At 38.3% G+C, this 1,445-nt stretch overlaps 2 non-coding genes across 2 annotated transcripts; both read left to right on the forward strand.

The window, feature by feature from the left end:
* Positions 1-251: 251 nt before the first annotated feature.
* On the forward strand, positions 252-325 carry Trnan-guu (transfer RNA asparagine (anticodon GUU)). Its single transcript has one exon. It is a non-coding gene; the product is annotated as a tRNA-Asn (tRNA).
* A 781-nt stretch (positions 326-1,106) lies between these two features.
* Positions 1,107-1,180, forward strand: Trnan-guu (transfer RNA asparagine (anticodon GUU)). Its single transcript has one exon. It is a non-coding gene; the product is annotated as a tRNA-Asn (tRNA).
* Positions 1,181-1,445: the final 265 nt, after the last annotated feature.

Here is a 1,445-nt window from a genome sequence, read left to right on the forward strand (position 1 = left end):
ACTATGGCCGAGTGAAAAATTTTAAACTCAAGAAATTGCTTTATGTTTCTGTCATCACGCACTCCACTACCGATTGTCTGATCGTTTGATGCTAAATCTAGATTGCATGCAATATCCATTTCTGTCACTTAACCACTTTTACTTTTATTGAGATACATTCTACGAGGTCTTGAGATGACCATGTCCTGATAAAACCGGTCATTTCGACTTTAGAGGCGAACAATTATTGACCAAGATATATTGGTTTTCATGTCTCTGTGGCGCAATCGGTTAGCACGTTCGGCTGTTAACCGAAAGGTTGTTGGTTCGTGCCCACCCAGGGACGATGACTAGAATTTTGCAACTTTTGGCATTTTCGTGAACAACAAGCAAGCTTAATATATGAACATATTTGTTTGATCCATTTGTCTTGCATTATTGTACAATTATTGGATTGCAGATATTACATTCACATTACCTTCAGATATTACATTCACATTACCTTCAGATATTACATTTACATTACCTTCAGATATTATATTCGCATTACCTTCAGACTACCGCCATGCGAGAAGAACACTTTTTAGCAGTGAGATTTTAGATGAAATTAAGTTTGCGCACACTATTAAATACCAATATGATCAGCACACAATTTACGCCGTGAAATCCATTTTCTCAGCCAAAAATACAATGCATATGCATCGAAACTAATACTTTGAGATAGAGATATCGAACGTGGACATTAGTCCAAGGTATTCGAGGCGATAAGCGCGTCAAAGTACCTTGCTTCATGAAAGATGTCAGTTTTCTCGACATTGAATTATACCCCCTTTTTTCGATATGATCTGTATGTTATTTACATGGCTTATACTATGATCAAGTAAAATGTGTAAACTCCAGAAATTTCTGTATATTATGACAGCATGCACTTCACTACCGATTGTCTGGCTACTTGGAGCGAAATCTAGATTGCTTACCAAAAAAAAAACATTTCTGTCATTTTACCACTTTCTCACAGCTCCATTGAGACACTTTCCACGAGGTCTCAACATTACCTAGTCCTGATAGAACCGGTCATATAGACAAAGGAGGCAAACAATTATTGACCACTATAAAATAGTTTTCAGGTCTCTCTGGCGCAAATGGTTAGCGCGTTCGGCTGTTAACCGAAAGGTTGGTGGTTCGAGACCACCCAGGAACGATAGGTATTATTTATACCTCGTAAGTCGTCCCTGTATGTCTACTATGTGCAGAATAGATTATAATTCCATCAAGGTCTTTTTCGCAAGATGCTTGGTTATGAAATCCTTTTAACTCGAATTATTCTTAGTAACTTAGGATGCGGAACCTAAACTCCGTGCTCAGCCTTTCATGCTTTGGCAGTGAGAGTTCAATTATCTGAGATACTGCACGTGTATTTGTGCCACAGCAAGGTCAGAAGCACTAAATGCACATCATTGAGACGA

Source organism: Sinohyriopsis cumingii, chromosome 15 (assembly GCF_028554795.1).
Source record: "Sinohyriopsis cumingii isolate HCF-2022 chromosome 15, ASM2855479v2, whole genome shotgun sequence".
Taxonomy (NCBI): domain Eukaryota; kingdom Metazoa; phylum Mollusca; class Bivalvia; order Unionida; family Unionidae; genus Sinohyriopsis; species Sinohyriopsis cumingii.